A 19,733-nucleotide genomic window follows, 5' to 3' on the forward strand; every position below is an offset into this window, starting at 1 on the left:
ATCTTAGATCCACTATGGACTGGACTCTCACTATATTATCTTAGATCCACTATGGACTGGACTCTCACTATTATCTTAGATCCACTATGGACTGGACTTTCACAATATTATGTTAGATCCACCATGGACTGGACTCTCACTATTATGTTAGATCCACTATGGACTGGACTCTCACTGTTATTATGTTAGATCCACTATGGACTGGACTCTCACTATTATGTTAGATCCACTATGGACTGGACTCTCACTGTTATGTTAGGTCCATTATGGACTGGACCTTCACAATATTATGCCAGATCCACTCGACGTCTATTGCACCGATCGCCCTAGAGGGGGGAGGGGGGTCCATTTGCGGTCCTCTCCAAGGATTCTCATTGTCATCCCACTGGGTTGAGTTTTTCCTTGCCCTGATGTTGGATCTGATGTTGTGGCTTGTTCAGCCCTTTGAGATACTTGCGATTTTGGGCTATATAAACATTGATTGAGAGTCCAAGGATTCTCATTGTCATCCCACTGGGTTGAGTTTTTCCCAGCCCTGATGTGGGATCTGAACCGAGGATGTTGTGGCTTGTGCAGCCCTTTGAGACACTTGCAATTTTGGGCTATATAAATAAACATTGATTGATTGATTACGCAATATGATCATGCATTTCCTCATTTTAGGGTTTAACCTTACCACACCGTCAATTGCTATGGAGAGTGGTGCTTTCCGTCATTTTCAGCGGACTGCATTGCAAAATGACTAAACCCCCACCACATTCATCTCACATGAGATCCACCCAGTAACGGGGCCATATGATTTGTTATATGTAAGAATATCTTAATGTCAGTAAAGCCGTTAAAAGTCAATCTGGTGGGACTCTAATGCCCTTCCTGCCCCGAATGTGTTCACAGAAATTTGGCCTGCTGCCTATTCTTCATGTCTTGGAGATTTAATATGCCAGACATACTTGAAGATCATGACATCTGAGCCTTTTTTCCCCTCTTTGTGTGTTTGGTAATGTCCATGGCCACGGTCTTTATGTTCCAGTCTGCTCTCTTAGCTCAGAGGAGGTGAGCCGGCCAAGAGGACGGTTTTGACCGCTGGGATCAGACGCTGTCTCACCTCTGTGGCTGGCAGGCTCTTTATTCACGGACGCCCGAAATGAGATGTTTTATGGGATGGAAGTGCCGTGGTGGAATTGGCATTTGGGTCAGTCTATGGCACTAACAGTCACTCTATACGTTCATTTGGATCCTGCCGGGGCTTGCAATGCAATTAGAATGGCTTTTAATGTGTAAAAATGGCAAGAATCTTTTTTTTTTGACCAAACATTTCCGCAAACTTTTCAGGCGACTCCGATCTTTTCGAGTTGCAATGCGATAGAAATTAAACGTGCATGTAATTTGAAATTCAATTAAAGCTGCAAGCAGCGATGGACGGGACCGACTTTTGCTGGTGTTTCCTGCCTTTACAACATATCTTTACCTGCACATTACCTACCTTCCCTGCATCCTGGGGTCACACTGGTGCTTCTTTCGTTCACCCATACATGCTGGTGCTTCCCGCCATCCCCCAGACAACATATCTTTACCTGCACATTACTTACCTTATCTGTATCCTGTAGTCAAACTGGTGCCTCTTCCTTTCACCCAGTCAACATATTTTTACCCGCACAGTACCTACCTTCTCTGCATTGTGTGGTCACGTTGGTGCTTCCCGCTTTTAAGCGGCCATCTTGAGACAGCAGCAGCGCAGAAATTCTTTGAAGGCTCGTAAAATCAAAACCGGAGCAGTTAGAAAAACTCTTTGTGCAACTTTTAATCAGAACTGTTCAATCTCTGTCCTGTGCGAGTTTGAAGCCGACACAACAAACGCGCTCAGAGGAGATAATGTTTGAATAAAGGTGACCGGTTAATTGCCAACTTCCTGTTTTTTTGCTGAAGGATGTCAATTAATGGAATGTAGGTCTAAGTGAGACCTACATAGAGGTTGTTGCTTCATGTCTCTACAACATTCCGACTGGAAGTTACAAGCAGTTCTGTCTGTGTTTTCTTCCCAAGAGCAGTTTTGTCCGTGTTTTATTCCTAGGGGGCGCTAGAGCGCAATTTTGAGTTTTGGGGTTTTTTATTAGATCGCAATTTTCACCAGTGCTGGTGTGTGTGTCCAGTTTAGTGAGTTTTGAAGCATTTTAAGGGGGTCAAATTACAGCTCAAAGAAGCAAAAGTTACATTTTTTTAGGAAACTTTAATTTTGAAGGGGTTTTTGCCAACTTTCTGTTGATTTTTGCTGAAGGATGGAAGTGTATGAAATATAGGTCTAAGTCAGACCTACATAGAGCTTTTCGTTTCATGTCTCTACAACATTCCTAACGGAAGTTACAAGCAGTGTTGTCTGGGTTTTTTTTCCTATGAGGCGCTGGAGCGCAATTTGGAGTTTTGGATTTTTTTTTTTTTTATTAGATGGCAATTTTTACCAGTCCTGATGTGTTCGTTAAATTTGGTGAGTTTTGAAGCATGTTAAAGGGATCAAATTACAGCTCAAAGAGGCGGCGGTATAATAATAATAACACTTTAGAAATACAATAGGGTCCTCTGTCCCAAAGGGACACTCGGTCCCTAATAATAAAACCTTAGAAATACAGTAGGGTCCTCCGTCCCAAAGGTCCCTAAATATGGTATATATGACATTATATATACATAGGGAAAAAGTTAAAGTTAAAGTACCAATGATTGTCACACACACACTAGGTGTCAGGCTTGCCCCTGACAGTTTGTTTGTGTTCTAGGTTTTTCCTCTGTGTGTGTGTGTGTGTAGTATTTCCTGTCAGCGCTCTTATTTTGTCTGTTTCCTGTCTTTCTCCCTGAGCGCTGTTTCCCCTCAGCTGCGGCTGATTGGCACCTGGCCACACCTGGTGTCAATCAGCCCGCTTCTATTTTTACCTGCTTTGTCCTCCAGTCAGTGCTGGATTATTCTCATGTATTGTCGCTCCTGTCGTGTCGTGTCTGTCACCACTACATGTCTTGTTGCTTGTAGCTTTGTCTACTTCTGTTCATGCCATCGTTCCGTCGTGTCACAGTAAGTGTTTTTTGTTCTTAGCCAAGTTTGTTATCCGCCTCGTGCTCACCTTGTTTGTACCCTTTTTGTTCGGTTTTGTCTAAGTGTTAAATTAAATTATGTTTTCTTACGTAATGCCTGCCTCCTTCTCTGCATCTTGGGGTTCGTCACAAACTAACTGTGACACTAGGTGTGTATACTAGCAATGGCAACAGCGGGAGATGAATGCCACATAAGAAGGTAGAAGAAAAGTAGAAACTTATGACTACGGTGTCAGCACAGACTACAATGGCGGAGGCGCACACATTTTCAGGACTTATGCAGATTCCAAATACACATCAGCAGGTACAAAAAGGTAGGAAAAGTTGGTTTTGATTAATGTCGCAAAACAAAACGCCAGGCTATGTCTGCTAACAGGTGCCATTTTGCGGTCCTTGTACACGCACCATAATAATACTCGTATGTTTAATGCGCCGACAATCCATCAAGCGCTGCAGCTTCAAAGCTTACCGAAGTCGTACTAAAAACATTTTGACAGATTTTTGAGTGCCATGTAAAACGTTCTATATTCTCAATGGAACATTTAAAGTTTTGGTGGTGTTTACTGTCGCCATCTTGCAGTTTACACATATCTCTTGTGTATGACTGCCATTTACCGGTCACACTTATCATTACACCATGTACCAAATAAAATTGCTTCGAGGTCGGTAGGCACAACCAAAATGATGTTGCACGTTAGCTGCACCGGGTTATAAAGCACACTGTCGATATTTGAGAAAATGAAAGGGTTTTAAGTGTGCCTGTTAGTCTGAAAAATATGGTAACCAAAATTTTGAATAATCTTCTGTTTGGGGCTGTCGATTCATCACAAAAATGTTGCAATAATCATGTATAAATGCAGATTAATCGCACATTTTATTGTATAATTTACCATAAAAAACAGCAGTGTCATCTGAATTGGGAATAAGCGTGTAAATAATGTAAATAATTCAATGTATATACTCAGATGATTGACTTGGATGATGACTGTATTATGCTGATAGTATATATTTGTATACCATGAATTGATTAACATGGACTTAAGCAAGTTGAAAAACTTATTCGGGTGTTACCAATTAGTGGTCAATTGTACGGAATATGTACTGTACTGTAAAGTTTCAATCAATCAATCAATCAAAGTTTCAGCTTGTTTGTTTGTCAACTAAGCCACTGGTTAAAGGAAGAGTTATGTTAATGGTTGTGTTAAGCCCATTTTCTGCAATATTATTGCAGAATTGTTCAAAAAGAGCACCTCATACTGTACCAAGTGTAAATAAATGATGTGCATTTAAGCAAAAAAAAGTTTTTGCTGTATGACGTCACAATTAAATACTCTTTATGTAAAAATTGGCATTTTTTTCAAAGCTCATTTAAATCACACAAGCAAGTATTTAACTGTGATAAATTGAAATTCAAGAGTAATCCATCTGATTTACACAGTAGATTGTTTGACAGCCCTATTTAAAACCCTCAAACCCTAAAAAGTAAAAAAAAAAATCATTGCAGATTTTTTTTATCAGGAGTTTGGTGAGATTTGAAGCATTTTAAGGGGGTCAAATAACAGCTCAAAGAAGCAAAAAATACATTTTTTTAGGAAACTTTTATTTTGAAGGGGGTTTTTGCCAACTTTCTCTTAATTTTTGCTGAAGGATGGAAGTGTATGAAATGTAGGTCTAAGTCAGATCTACATAGAAGTTTTTGTTTCAAAATTGGCCCTGGTGTGTGAATGTGAGTGTGAATGTTGTCTGTCTATCTGTGTTGGCCCTGCGATGAGGTGGCGACTTGTCCAGGGTGTACCCTGCCTTCTGCCCGATTGTAGCTGAGATAGGCGCCAGCGCCCCCCGCGACCCCGAAAGGGAATAAGCGGTAGAAAATGGATGGATGGATGGATGGATGGATGGATGGGTCTCTACGACATTCCTAACAGAAGTTACAAGCAGTGTTGTCTTTTTTTCCTATGAGGCACTGGAGCGCAATTTTGAGTTTTGGTTTTTTTTATTAGATGGCAATTTTTACCATTCCTGATGTGTTCGTTAAATTTGGTGAGTTTTGAAACATGTTAAAGGGGTCAAATTACAGCTCAAAGAGGCGGTGGTATAATAATAATAAAACCTTAGAAATACAATAGGGTCCTCTGTCCCAAAGGGACATTCGGTCCCTAATTGATTGATTGATTGATTGATATTTATATAGCGCTTTTTCTCTAGTGACTCAAAGCGCTTTACATAGTGAAACCCAATAACTAAGTTACATTCAAACCAGTGTGGGTGGCACTGGGAGCAGGTGGGTAAAGTGTCTTGCCCAAGGACACAACGGCAGTGACTAGGATGGCGGAAGCGGGAATCGAACCTGCAACCCTCAAGTTGCCGGTACGGCCACTCTACCAACCGAGCTAAACCGCCCCTTAGAAATACACTAGGGTCCTCTATCCCAAAGGGACATTCGGTCCCTAAATATGGTATATAATACATTATATATACATAGGGAAAAAGTTAAAGTACCAATGATTGTCACACACACACTAGGTGTCAGGCTTGCCCCTGACAGTTTGTTTGTGTTCTAGTTTTCTCCTCCGTGTGTGTGTGTGTAGTATTTTTTGGCTCCAAATGTGAACTATTGCTGTATCCCACCCAATCCCTGACGCATGTTTGTGTGTGCTGTTACGCAGCCGTTTGTGCATGAGGGACTCGTTTTTTGTGTGTGACACAACTCGTCCAGCATTGGCCAAAAACAACATATGCCGTGGTATTACACAGTTATTGTTGTCCGAGCTGTTCCCTTTTAGAAACAACTTCAATCGAGTGTCTGTGTGTGTTGGAGGGCATCTCGTGAAGTAAACAAAAACATGCTCATTTTACCATGAATTGATTAACGTGGACCCCCGACTTAAACAAGTTGAAAAACTTATTCGGGTGTTACCATTTAGTGGTCAATTGTACGGAATATGTACTGTGCAATCTACTAAAAAGTTTCAATCAATCAATCAAACTCAAACACACACAGATCCCGACATACCGACAAACAGTCTCAGCAAATTATACGTGATCCTTGCAACTTTGTTCAATGCCCGCAACTCCCCCACACAATTTGGCCAATGGAATTTGCCTTTGAGAGACCCTGAAATGCGCACGTCAGTGTTTTTTTATCAAAACTTTTTCATTTGTTTTGTGTGTGGAAGAAGCGGAACAGCAACTCTCAGTTGCTCAAATGGAACAATCGGCATCCTCCCACGTCGCTCAGAAGTAGATTAGATTAGATAGTACTTTATTTATTCCGTCAGGAGAGATCCTTCAGGAAAATTAAAATTTTCAGCACAATCCAATTCAAGATCAGACAAACATTACAGGGAGACAGAACAGGATCGCTGACGGGTCTGCCGGCTTCCAGCGCCCCTTACAAAAAAGATGAGATACAGGTAAACGGGGGGGAATTGAAGATTAAAACAAAATAAAAAAATCGGTCTTAGCCTGGGCCCTGGAGAGGGGGTGCAGACTGAGGCCAAGGGGAAAAAAAACAACTCATAGCCATTAAACACATCCCTCTTACATGTGTGTAAGAGGCAAACATCAAAGAACACAGAGCGGCTGCTAGACTTTTGACAAGAACAAGAAAGTTTGATCATATTACGCCTGCACTGGCTTCCTGTGCACTTAAGATGTGACTTTAAGGTTTTACTACTTACGTATAAAATACTACAAGGTCTAGCTCCATCCTATCTTGCCGATTGTATTGTACCATATGTCCCGGCAAGAAATCTGCGTTCAAAAGACTCCGGTTTATTAGTGATTCCTAGAGCCCAAAAAAAGTCTGCGGGCTATAGCGCGTTTTCCGTTCGGGCTCCAGTACTCCCGGTAACAGTTCGAGATGCTACCTCAGTAGAAGCATTTAAGTCTCACCTTAAAACTCATTTGTATACTCTAGCCTTTAAATAGACTCCCTTTTTAGACCAGTTGATCTGCCGCTTCTTTTCTTTCTCCTATGTCCCCCCCTCCCTGTCCAGAGTCGAGGCCCAGGATGGACCGCTCGTCGGGACCCAGGATGGACTGCTCGCCTGTATTGGTTGGGGACATCTCTACGCTGCTGATCCGTCTCCGCTTGAGATGGTCTCTAGTGGACGGGACTCTCGCTGCTGTCTTGGATCCGCTTTGAACTGAACTCTCGCGGCTGTGTTGGAGCCACTATGGATTGAACTTTCACAGTATCATGTTAGACCCGCTCGACATCCATTGCTTTCGGTCCCCTAGAGGGGGGAGGGTTGCCCACATCTGAGGTCCTCTCCAAGGTTTCTCATAGTCAGCATTGTCACTGGCGTCCCACTGGATGTGAATTCTCCCTGCCCACTGGGTGTGAGTTTTCCTTGCCCTTTTGTGGGTTCTTCCGAGGATGTTGTAGTCGTAATGATTTGTGCAGTCCTTTGAGACATTTGTGATTTGGGGCTATATAAATAAACATTGATTGATTGACAGAGGACGTTAGACATTAAAGCAGCAGATACAAAAAGACACTTCTACATACAGCTATGAATAAAAAGTAAAAGAAACATATCCACTTTGGTGGCCTCTGCGGTGTTCCACGCCATCGTCCGCTGGGGTGGAGGGAGCATGGCCAGAGACAGGAGCAGACCCAACAAAGCAACCAAGACAGCCGACTCCACTCTCGGCCAGTGTCCAGTCCGCATGGATAAGCGAGGATACGTCCCAGGTGACTGAGGTGTCCGACACCTGTTCACCCAGCCAAGACACCGCGGAGCCTCTCCGTCCCAGCGCTCAGTGCCAGCTCCGCAGCCCTGTCCCCTCATCCGCATCTCCTCCAGTCCCTCCAAACCGACTCCGGTGTGGCAGAGACCCATCAGCTGGTCTCCATGGCCAAAAGGCTCCCGGGAGGCAGATCCATAAGTCCAGAAAAAAAGCACCACAGAGGTCACGAAAGTGCCCCCCCTTGTCACACAGTCCCAAAGGGTCCCGGACCAAAAGGCAAGAAAATATAATAACACATGAAAACAAGAGGGAAACACAAAAGGATGACACAAGAGCACAGAGCTCCTGCCAACAGCAGCCACTAAGGCAGCGCCATCTTGGGAAAAAAAAACAAAAACCTCACAGTTCCTTCTGGCTAATATAAACATCCATCCATCCATCCATCATCTTCTGCTTATCCAAGTTCGGGTCGCGGGGGCAACAGCCTAAGCAGGGAAACCCAGACTTCCCTCTCCCCAGCCACTTCGTCTAGCTCTTCCCGGGGGATCCCGAGGCGTTCCCAGGCCAGCCGGGAGACATAGTCTTCCCAACGTGTCCTGGGTCTTCCCCGTGGCCTCCTACCGGTTGGACGTGCCCTAAACACCTCCCTAGGGAGGCGTTCGGGTGGCGTCCTGACCATCTGGCTCCTCTCGATGTGAAGGAGCAGTGGCTTTACTTTGAGTTCCTCCCGGATGACAGAGCTTCTCACCCTATCTCTAAGGGAGAGCCCCGCCACACGCCGGAGGAAACTCATTTCGGCCGCTTGTACCCGTGATCTTATCCTTTCGGTCATGACCCAAAGCTCATGACCATAGGTGAGGATTGGAAAGTAGATCGACCGGTAAATTGAGAGCTTTGCCTTCCGGCTCAGCTCCTTCTTCACCACAACGGATCGGTACAACGTCCGCATTACTGAAGACGCCGCACCGATCCGCACCGATATAAACATTAAATAAATAAATAATTAAACAGCATATCGGTGTCCTCACTTCCTGGCTCACATGTATTTAGGATAGGATAGATCTTTATTGTCATTGCACAAGTGCAACGAAATTTCATTTTCGGCACAGTCCCTCTAAGAGCAGACATACGTTACAGGGGGGGACAAGACGAGACCGCCAACGGATCAGCCACTTACGGCGCCCCTTAAAAAGGTGAGAAAATGGTGACATTAGGTGGGGGGATAAAAAAAAAAATATCAGTCTAAGGCTAGACCCTCAGTAGGGGTCCAGACTGAGTCCAAGGAAAAAACCTCACATAGCATGGCACACAGTAAAGTAAACATGGTACGTATATCACACCAACTTGCAACAGGCGGAGGGGTGGGTTTGAGGAGACACCGCTGGCGCTATATAGCGCTGCTCAGCCATCCACAGCCCCAGAGGAATTAAGCGGGGGTGAAGGCATTGATTCGAGGGTGGGGGTCGTGTGTGCATATATACCCAATTAACTTGGGAGAGATGATGAAATGTTTTTATATGGACTGAGGCCGATCTCAAAGTTCGACCACAGGTGTTGTTGACAAAAAGGAAGGTCAAAAGCTTCCATCTTTGAGGAGTCCTCCGGAGAGTTTCTTCAGAACAGCCTGTTCCTGATTGTTTCAAGGCCATTTGAGGGAGTCAAATCGTAGGTTAAGAAGTTGTTTTTCTTCGAGAAGACAAAATTTGGGACTTATCTTCTCTCTTTGTCCATGCAAGATTTCTTCAATTCCAATTTAATTAATCCTTCTCCGCAAGTTTTTCCAAGATGAGATCCATTTTGTGATTCAACTCAGAAATCGCCCCAGTCTGTGTTCCCACAGCCCGACCCAATCCTTCCATTGCGTTGAACAGCTCTCCCGTCCAAAGGCAAAACCTTGTAACTCACTTCTAGCTGATTTTGAGAAAACAAAGGAAAACCAATCTATCTTGATGCTGTCTTACAAAGATCTACAAAGTCATCAAACGTATAGATGTTTTCTTGAGCTTTCATTTTCTTGCCGATTGAGCCATGGATTGAATCTGCTCTCATGAACGTGTGCCCTTTCTCCAGATATTTTATCACAATCTCGGGTGGGCCCCATTCTGCGTTTGCACATTGGGCAAGAGTCTTATACATCGTCCAGTTTTTATTTTGACCTCCACATTTAAATGCCCAAAAGAGTATGCAAGGGGAAGAATCAAGAACAATACATTTAATGAAGGTGCTTGCAACGTCCTGGGCCAATCTTCCAAATATCCCCTCGTGCCATAATATCACATAATCAGGTTGACCGTCGGCCCCCATTCGTGCAAATGTCTCATTAATGACAATAAGGCGACTGACAAAGAAGCTCCGATTGGTCCCTTGAGATACTAGGTTTTTCTGTTGTATCTATGCGGTTATGTGGTAGTTGCTAGGTCCTGCCATGCGCGCAACAGCTTACTTACGGAACAAATTACAATATCGCATACACTAATGTAAAGCATATCACCTAGGAACTCCAAAATTAGTATCAGCTCAGTTTTAGCCAAAATTGAGTTACTGGGTTTTGCCTTTGGACGGGAGAGCTATTGGGCCCCTTGAGTGGCTGCCATCGTCTTCCGAATTTGTCGATACACCAGAGCAATGCCCAGCCCAATCAGCAAGTGCCCTGCGATCACAGCTCCAAATAGGTAGATGTCTTTGACGTCCTCGAAAGGAAAGGGCTGAGAGGCACATAATCCTGCATTTATCCCATCCGTCTCTCACGTACCCGGCAGCAATGGTTCCATCAGGGCAGCCAGGCTCCCCCGGAATCTCTTTTCCTTGTCGTAAAGACTGTGTCAATTGCATCGAGAGTCCAGCTGATCATATTCATATTTGATGTTTAGATTAGAGGACAGGGAAAAGAAAGAGGCTTTTAGAAAAGTTCAGACAAAGACAAGACACAGAAAGCAAGCAGGGAAGGAGGCAGCGGAGAAAATTGCGACCACCTCCACCAGAGGCAAGACAAGAACTTATATATGTATTTATATATTTTTGGGAAACGTTTATTTATCTAGGAAATTAGGAACTGATTTTCATTTGCAATACGGACCAAGCAAAGAGGCAGCATTTAAATTTTAGAGATGTTGAAGTGTGATGGGCTTCACGGTGGCAGAGGGGTTAGTGCGTCTGCCTCACAATACGAAGGTCCTGCAGTCCTGGGTTCAAATCCAGGCTCGGGATCTTTCTGTGTGGAGTTTGCATGTTCTCCCCGTGAATGCGTGGGTTCCCTCCGGCTTCCTCCCACTTCCAAAGACATGCACCTGGGGATAAGTTGATTGGCAACACTAAATTGGCCCTAGTGTGTGAATGTGAATGTGAATGTTGTCTGTCTATCTGTGTTGGCCCTGCGATGAGGTGGCGACTTGTCCAGGGTGTACCCCGCCTTCTGCCCGATTGTAGCTGAGATAGGCGCCAGAGCCTCCCGCGACCCCAAAAGGGAATAAGCGGTAGAAAATGGATGGATGGATGAAGTGTGATAATAATTACAGAGATTATGTGCTGACAATCTGTTATCTTCTCTCAGCAAAAATTAGAGCAGCCGATCCCTATCAACAGTGCAGAAATGCTCTGAACGTATTAAAATGGTGTGAAATAAACTGTTGAAGAAAATGTCTGCAACTCGTGGACAGAGCAGACAGCGGTCAATAAGGACGCCTTAGGTTGTTTCTTTATGTACTCATTATAATCATTCGCTATAATTAAAAAAAACAGGATATTAATCTGAGTATGAGCTCAAAGTATGTGCTTTTACTGCCATCTGTGGGCAACCCCCCACATCTGAGGTCCTCTCCAAGGTTTCTCATAGTCAGCATTGTCACTGGCGTCCCACTGGATGTGAATTCTCCCTGCCCACTGGGTGTGAGTTTTCCTTGCCCTTTTGTGGGTTCTTCCGAGGATGTTGTAGTCGTAATGATTTGTGCAGTCCTTTGAGACATTTGTGATTTGGGGCTATATAAATAAACATTGATTGATTGATTGATTTAGTGTCTATGACACAATGTACAATGAATAAAACATCAATAGAGTGGTACTTTTAACTTAAGAGTTCCTGAACTTTTGAGATAAGAGCTGTCTTTTGGACAATTTTTTGTGCTTCGAGCTGCAAGCAAAGATTTGAGTTATAAAAATAAGAAATATTTAGATTGTCTTCTTTTGAGATTAAGTCTGGACAAGTCGCCCTCTCATCGCAGGGCCAACACAGATAGATATGCTGATATGTTATTATATCATATAATATAATATATACAATATATAACAAACCCCTATTACGACGTACAATATTACAGCCATCATCATCGGCGGTCACTCGAAGCGAGGATGATGATCCCCCTGGTAGGGGGGTATCCCTTTTTTGGAGGATGCCTGTGCGTGACTTTGTTTTACGTGGGGAGACCAGTGCACGGACAGTCACCACACAATCCTTGGCAAATCCGGGTCAGGGTCCAGTGGCATGGAGTCCTAGACCAGTGGTTCTGAAATGAATTGATTAACATGGACCCCGACTTAAACAAGTTGAAAAACTTATTCGGGTGATACCATTTAGTGGTCAATTGTACGGAATATGTACTGTACTGTGCAATCTACTAATAAAAGATTCAATCAAAGGGTACGTGTACCCCCGGGGGTACTTGAAAGTATGCCAACGGGTACGTGAGATTTTTTTTTTAATATTCCTAAAAATAGCAACAATTCAAAAATCCTTTATAAATATATTTATTGAATAATACTTCAACAAAATATGAATGTAAGTTCATAAACTGTGGGGGGAAAAATACAACAATGCAATATTCAGTGTTGACAGCTAGATTTTTTGTGGACATGTTCCATAAATATTGATGTTAAAGATTTCTTTTTTTGTGGAGAAATGTTTAAAATTAAGTTCATGATTCCAGATGGATCTCTATTACAATCCCCAAAGAGGGCACTTTAAGTTGATGATTACTTCTATGTGTGGAAATCTTTATTTGTAATTAAATCAAATGTTTATTTTTCAACAAGTTTTTTGTTATTTGTATATCTTTTTGTCCAAATAGTTCAAGAAAGACCACTACAAATGAGCAATATTTTGTTCTGTTATACAATTTAATAAATCAGAAACTGATGACATCGTGCTGTATTTTACTTCTTGCTTTGCTTTGCTCTGATTAGGTTCTCAACCTTTTTTCAGTGATGTACCCCCTGTGAACATTTTTTTAATTCAAGTATCCCCTAATCAGAGCGGAGCATTTTTGGTTGAAAAAAAGAGATAAAGAAGTAAAATACAGCACTATGTCATCAGTTTCTTTATTAAATTGTATAACAGTGCAAAATATTGCTCATTTGTAGTGGTTTTTCTTGAACTATTTGGACAAAAAGCTATACAAATAACTAAAAACTTGTTGAAAATAAACAAGTGATTCAATTATAAATAAAGATTTCTACACATAGAAGTAATCATCAACTTAAAGTGCCCTCTTTGGGGATTGTAATAGAGATCCATCTGGATTCATGAACTTAATTCTAAACATTTCTTCACAAAAAAATAAATCTTTAACATCAATATTTATGGAACATGGCCACAAAAAATGTGGCTGTCAACACTGAATATTGCATTGTTGCATTTCTTTTATCAGTTTATGAACTGCATCCATCCATCCATCTTCTTCCGCTTATCTGAGGTCGGGTCGCGGGGGTAGCAGCCTAAGCAGGGAAGCCCAGACTTCCCTCCCCCCAGACACTTCGTCTAGCTCTTCCCGGGAACTTACATTCAATAAATACATTTATAAAGGATTTTTTAATTGTTGCTATTTTAAGAATATTTTTTTTTAAATGTCACATACCCCTTGGTATACCTACGAGTACCCCATTTAGGAACCACTGCCCTAGACGACTGGGGACCCTTTTCTGCTGCAGCCTTCACCCGCCATCCCAGCCATTGTGAAGCTCCATAGGATTAGCAATCATCCTCCGCCTTTTCCACCGTTGAGGTCTTGGGTTGTCATTTCCCCCATACCTGGCCCCACATGGATGGGGGGGGGGGGGGGGGGGGGTTGTGTGCCTTCTTCCGCCATCGCAGCCATTGTGGTAGTTTTTACATCTACGGTCTTCACCGTATCCCTAGCTAGGCGGCAGTCAGGTACTAGGCCTTTGCCAAGGACCACCCGGGGTAACAGTGGTAAAGGGGTTAACCTCCTAGTGCCCCAAGACCCCTTAGAGGAGCCTCCACTGTCGGATGCACTTTAATGTCATGCCCAGGACAGAAAAATATACAAAAATATTACAGTATAATATTGTACATGGACTGGGTATTGCCCCATACTAGCAGTCAGTTGACAGTTTATCTTTAAAACAATGCGAGAGCCAGGGCTGCCTGCAAATAGTTACCCCGGATTTCCTCGATATTATTAACGGCTGCTTATCCAAAAATATCGTGGACCGTCTGTCAATATCCACCGGAGGGTGTCTGTGACAGCGCTGACTTGTCTTGCGGAATGACTACTCCTATTTTTTTAATTTGTAGCCAGCAACACAGCACAAACCACATCCCTGGCAAGCTTTGAACACACAATACTGGTTCAACTCTGGCTCACCCCTCCCATGCTTCCCCCGGCGTGAGGTGCCTGTAATACGATTCTTTGATTTTGGAGCTGCAGTATCAGCATGTCCTCATCCATCGTGTCAACAAGGTGACATTATGCTTGAAAACCTTTGACAAGTGTACTTTATATGTAAGATATGCAGAGCAGCTCTGAAGTAAAATGAACATTTACTTTTTATTGATTGGACTGAAGGCCCAGATTTCTTTTTTTTTTATCTATACCTTTTTTATGAGATCATTTTTATATCATCCATCCAACAAACATGTGTATTCAGTAAGTCTTTTTTGGTCCATGTCTAAAAATAAATACATTTAACGTATGATTATGTTTGTCTTTTTACTTAGTCTTTGCCTTACAGCAGGGGTCCCCAAACTTTTTGACTCGGGGGCCGCATTGTGTTAAAAAAAAATTTAGCCGGCGACCGGGCTGTGTGTGTGTGTGTGTGTGTGTGTGTGTATATGTATATATATATATATATATATATATATATGTATATGTATGTATGTATGTGTGTGTGTGTGTGTGTGTGTGTATATATATATATATATATATATATATATATCCATCCATCCATTTTCTACCGCTTATTCCCTTTTGGGGTCATGGGGGGCGCTGGCGCCTATCTCAGCTACAATCGGGCGGAAGGCGGGGTACACCCTGGACAAGTCGCCACCTCATCACAGGGCCAACACAGATAGACAGACAACATTCACACACTAGGGCCAATTTAGTGTTGCCAATAAACCTATCCCCAGGTGCATGTCTTTGGAAGTGGGAGGAAGCTGGAGTACCCGGAGGGAACCCACGCATTCACGGGGAGAACATGCAAACTCCACACAGAAAGATCCCGAGCCTGGATTTGAACCCAGGACTGCAGGAACTTCGTATTGTGAGGCAGATGCACTAACCCCTCTGCTACCGTGAAGCCTACACACATACATACATATATACATATACACACATATATATATGTATATGTGTGTGTGTATATATATATATATATATATATATATATATATATATATATATATATGTATATATATATATATATGTAAATGTGTGTGTATACATATGTTTGTATATATATGTGTGTGTGTGTGTATATATATATATATATATATGTATGTATATATATATATATATATATATGTATGTATGTATGTATGTATGTATGTATGTATGTATGTATATATATATATAGAGAGAGAGAGAGAGAGGGGTTCCCTCAATCTTCAGGAGATTGAGGGAAAAAAATTCTGACGATTGAGGGAACCCCTCATGAAAAAGTTCTGTAGCGATGTAGTCTTGTGATTTTTCCCACACACACATATATTGCGCTCTACCACGGTATCGACCAGTATTCTCTGGATAATCTACTTAAGACATATATGTGTATATAGATATATATACACACGTCACGTCAGGAAATAACACCGAGGCTATTTCATCCCTACAAGCCTGTTTCGCGGGTTTCTCTGCGCTTCAGGGGAATTTATAATAACATAGGCTCCAGCACCCCCCCGCGACCCCGAAAGGGATAAGCAGTAGAAAATAGATGCATATATTATAACATCCTCTGAAGAGCAGGGTAACCTGCGAAACAGGGGATTTTATAATAAGAATATAGAATAAAATCCCCTGAAAAGCAGGGAAACTTGCAAAACAGGCCTGTAGGGATGAAATAGCCTCTTGTGTTTTTTCCTGACCTAAAGTATTTCCCATTTTACCCCGGTATTGAGCAATTTATAACGGATAAGCCACCGTAACCTTGTGTGTATATGTGTGTGTGTGTATATATATATATATATATGTATATATATATATATATATATATATATATATATATATATATATATATATATATATGATAGATTCACGGTGGCAGCGGGGTTAGTGCGTCTGCCTCACAATCCGAAGGTCCTGCAGTCGTGGGTTCAAATCCAGGCTCGGGATCTTTCTGTGTGGAGTTTGCATGTTCTCCCCGTGAATGCGTGGGTTCCCTCCGGGTACTCCGGCTTCCTCCCACTTCCAAAGACATGCACCTGGGGATAGGTTGATTGGCAACACTAAATTGGCCCTAGTGTGTGAATGTGAGTGTGAATGTTGTCTGTCTATCTGTGTTGGCCTTGCGATGAGGTGGCGACTTGTCCAGGGTGTACCCCGCCTTCTGCCCGATTGTAGCTGAGATAGGCGCCAGCACCCCCGTGACCCCAAAAGGGAATAAGCGGTAGAAAATGGATGGATATATATATGATGTCACAAGAAAATGCATTTTTCAACAATATGATTTGCCTGAGCGGCTAGGAGACACCGAGAGTAACAAGCAGTATAAAATGATTAGTAAGGACAAATTAAAAAAAATTCAAAATGCAAAAATGAAATTTAAATATTTTAACTTGGGACTTCCCACGGGCCAAATTTTGGACGTTGGCGGGCCGGTTACGGCCCGCGGGCCGTAGTTTGGGGACCCCTGCCTTACAGCATCATTGGGGATACAACTTGTTTTACAAATTTAAAAATACTGTAAGCTTGTCACAGTGTCACTTTTTTAGAAGGATTTTATTTTATTTTTGAAAGGCAATGTGCCTATGGGTGTTCTCATTCATCCTGGTTATCATTATCAACCTGATATGTTGATCGTTCAGTTTGTCTTAGAAGACGTTTTGCCTTTCGTCCGAGTAGTTTTCATCAGTTCATGCTCATAGACTTAGGTCTTGTTCACACTGCAGTTCAATTCCCATTTTTTGGGGGCCCGTATGCGACCCTGTATCGGATTTTTTGATGTCTGTGTCAAGACTGCAATTCCGAATTTTTCATATCTGACCCAGGCCTCGTTCGTATGTGCATAAAAATTGGATATCTATGCGATGCGTCCTCAGGTTGCATTCATCCGACTCGAACGTCATCAAAAAGTGAATAGTGTCATAATTATTTGCAAAATAAGTAATTGACAAATGAGCAAAAACCAGGTGAAAATAATGTGTTGAAGTTAAAGTACCAATGATTGTCACACACACACTAGGTGTGGCGAAATTATTTTCCGCATTTGACCCATCACACTTGATCACCCCCTGGGAGGTGAGGGGAGCTGCGAGCAGCAGCATTCGCCGTGCCCAGGAATCATTTTTGGTGATTTAACCACCAATTCCAACCCTTAATGCTGAGTGTCAAGCAGGGAGGTAATGGGTCCCATTTTTATAGTCTTTGGTACGACTCGGCTGGGGTTTGAACTCACAACCTACCGATCTCAGGGCGGACACTCTAACCACTAGGTAGAATTGAGTAGGTTTGGGAACTTGAGTGAACGTTTTACCACTCCTGTCTCCAACTGCTCGCCCACAGACGCACTCTTTGAGAAATCGAGGTGGAGGTTGAGGTTGAGGTTAAGTTTATTTGGAACATGCAAGCATACAACATGATACATCACAATTTCCAGTTTCTCTTTTCAACATGTTCGAAAAGGAAGAAGCAGAGCTTATTTGTATACTCTAGCCTCTAAATAGACCTTCTTTTTAGACCAGTTGATCTGCCGCTTCTTTTCTTTTTCTCCTCTGTTCCCCCCCTCCCTTGTGGAGGGGGGCCGGTCCGATGACCATGGATGAAGTACTGGCTGTCCAGAGTCGGGACTCAGGATGGACCGCTCGCCTGTGTATCGGTTGGGGACATCTCTAGGATGCTGATCCGACTCCACTTGGGATGGTTTCCTGTGGACTGGACTCTCACTGCTGTCTTGGGTCCGCTTTGAACTGAACTCTCGCGGCTGTGTTGGAGCCACTATGGATTGAACTTTCACAGTATCATGTTAGACCCGCTCGACATCCATTGCTTTCGGTCCCCTAGAGGCGGGGGGTTGCCCACATCTGAGGTCCTCTCCAAGGTTTCTCATAGTCAGCATTGTCACTGATTTACATTCTACCCCTTTTCTTTTACATAACAGTTGCTAAAACTTTTGTTCACTTCCTGTTCTCAATGTATTCACAATATACTCCATAAGTAATCACAATAAAAATAAATAATTGGTGAAGTAAGTTTTAGTCCATATGATGAGATAAGTAAGATCATTTTGAGAATGAAAGAATGGATGGATGAATACATTTAGAATGTTTATCATGGTTCTTCTTTTTTGTACTTTGTAAACACTTCCAGTTTGAAGAGTTTCTTGAAGTGGATATTAGTACATTATTTGATTGCTTTGCTTAATCCATTCCATAATTTAATTCCACATACTGATATACTGAAGGTCTTAAGTGTTGTACATGCGTACAAATGTTTTAAATTAAATTTTTCTCTAAGATTATATTTCTCTTCTTTTGTTGAGAAGAATTGTTTTATATTCTTGGGTAGCAGGTTATAGTCAGTTAGGATCCTATCTAAGGGATATTCAACTAAAATGTTCTGGTAGACACATTTCCAGAAAGATAAAGAGTGTGTGTGTAATAAAAATCGTATTTTGTATATTCCAGCGTACCAGTGTTCTCCACAGTACTCATTCGATTTTGGTCTATTTTTTTCTTGTCAGACTTACAGGAGTGCTTTGCTTTTTTTAAGGGCCTTCTGGGAAAAAAAGCTTGTCAAAGATCATCTTCGTGACAGCTCTCTCAAGTTTTCAGGAATCCTCTGCAAAAATGTGAGTTGTTGTTTCAGTTTTCTTCTTCGATGCAAACGGTTACAATATGATACACATATTTAATTTTTTTGATTACGACATGTCCTAAAATTAGGAGAGCTTATTTATTGCTACCCCTTTTCTACTTTATAGCAATTACTAACATACTCATTCCCTTCCTGTCCTCAATTTGTAATACAACAGTTCCCATTAATAAATAGTTAAGTAATGTGTGATTCACATACTTTGTATACATATTTTTAGACATATTTCATGTATTTCAGTTTTACGAGTTAAATGGTGGAACAAGTTTAGTGATGAGTTGAAAACATGTAGTTCTTTAAGGTTTAAGAAAGCCTTGAAAGGTGAAATAATGGAAAACTATAAAATATTGCAACAATTACTTTCATCCCATTGATTTTTTTTTATTTTATTTTTTTTAACGTTGATGTTGCAGGAAATCTCATTTTCAGTGAATGTATAGCATAGGCAAATACAAGCCTTGGCTTCAGCCTATTCCTTTTTCGGTCATTATTTTTCTTTTTTTGTGTGTGTGAATATGTATAATCTAATCTGTGTTGTTAAAATGATCGCACAAATTGGTTGATTATATGCCCGAAATAAACCAATTCCATTTCATAATAAGTTAAATAGGATATTATCATTTTCAATAAAATTCAACATGTTAATCAGGATTCTTTGAATTTTAACTTTGGAAACACTTTAAAATTTGAACAGTCTCTTAAAAT

General features: G+C 41.9%; 1 protein-coding gene across 1 annotated transcript in view; it reads left to right on the plus strand.

Annotated features, from left to right (window-relative positions):
- b3gat1a (beta-1,3-glucuronyltransferase 1 (glucuronosyltransferase P) a) overlaps positions 1-19,733 on the plus strand; it is a 308,974-nt gene that overhangs the window by 20,472 nt on the left and 268,769 nt on the right. The window contains exon 2 of the mRNA XM_061878725.1: positions 18,927-19,005. The gene's annotated coding sequence lies outside the window, so the exon portion shown is untranslated. The remainder of the gene's footprint in view (positions 1-18,926; positions 19,006-19,733) is intronic.

Source organism: Nerophis ophidion, linkage group LG18 (genome assembly GCF_033978795.1).
Source record: "Nerophis ophidion isolate RoL-2023_Sa linkage group LG18, RoL_Noph_v1.0, whole genome shotgun sequence".
Lineage (NCBI taxonomy): Eukaryota > Metazoa > Chordata > Actinopteri > Syngnathiformes > Syngnathidae > Nerophis > Nerophis ophidion.